The 1,253-nt window shown below is 38.3% G+C and overlaps 1 protein-coding gene across 4 annotated transcripts in view; it reads right to left on the reverse strand.

The window, feature by feature from the left end:
• The window catches only part of LOC116849070 (protein vein), a 934,475-nt gene that overhangs the window by 165,044 nt on the left and 768,178 nt on the right, over positions 1-1,253 (reverse strand). The window lies entirely within an intron of this gene.

Consider the following 1,253-nt stretch of genomic DNA (forward strand, 5'->3'; position numbering starts at 1 on the left):
GAGAGAGAGAGAGAGAGAGAGAGAGAGAGAGAGAGAGAGAGAGAGAGAGAGCCTTTATTAGCTTTCACAGCTATTTTCGATTACATTTATATTACACTACATCACTTATGACAAACTCTTTTACCATTCTTTTAAATATTTCTAACCTATCACAATATTTTATTTCGGCTGGTAGTGCGTTATACATTAGCACTCTCTCATAGAACAGACTTTTTTGAGCACTTCTTGTTCTACGAAGTTCGATCGCAATGTCCCTCGCTTGCCTAGTTTGCCTTCCACTTCCATCTTCCACTATTCTAAGTCTATTACATAATTGTTCAGGCATCATATTTTTTACTATCTTAAAGATAAATATACATATATTATAATACAGTCTTTGTTTTATTGTCATAAACTGCAATGTCTGCAGCATATCATCGACTTTGGTACATCTGTCACATTGTAAGATGACCCTCATAGCCCTATTTTGCGCTTTTTGTAGCCTATTCAGTTATGTTTCTCCCATATCAATCAGCAACGTCGCGCAATATTCAAACTGAGGTGTTATGATTGTTTTATATACCAGGTATGTAAATATGAAACCGGAATTTTTGTATAGAAAATACACGTTTATTGTATGAAAATGATAAAAAATATTTTATTCGAAGTATTGCCCATCGCTAGCTATACATTTTTCCCACCTGTTTGACAATTTGTGGATGTCACGCCAAAAAAACTGTTGCTCTTTTGAGGCAAACCAGTCATCAAGCCATTTTCGTACATTTTCGTAAGAAGTGAAGCGCTGCTTAGCAAGTGCGTGTCCCATCGATGCAGATAAATAGTAATCGGACGGAGCCAAGTCTGGTGAGTAAGCCGCATGCGAAAGTATTTCCCAACTAAACGCCTCAATCGTTTCCTTGACCAGTTTTGCTGTGTGTGATGGTGCATTATCATGAAGCAAAATCACTTTGTGTTGCCTTTTTTTATATTCTGGTCGTTTTTCACGCAAAGCTTGATTCAAATCGATCATTTGTTGTCGGTAGCGTTCAGTATTAACGGTTTGGCCAGGTTTTAGCAGCTCATAATAGATCACACCCTTCTGATCCCACCAAACACAGAGCATTGTCTTCCGTCCATAGCGATTTGGCCTTGCAGTCGATGTCGATGGTTCGCCTGGAGTTACCCATGATCTTTTACGCTTAGGATTCTCAAAATATATTGGCGTTTCATCGCCAGTCACAATTCGATGGAGAAATGACTTTCTTTTGTACCTG

Source organism: Odontomachus brunneus, unplaced genomic scaffold, assembly GCF_010583005.1.
Source record: "Odontomachus brunneus isolate Ranch 3 - 2012 unplaced genomic scaffold, Obru_v1 Obru_scaffold_105, whole genome shotgun sequence".
Lineage (NCBI taxonomy): Eukaryota > Metazoa > Arthropoda > Insecta > Hymenoptera > Formicidae > Odontomachus > Odontomachus brunneus.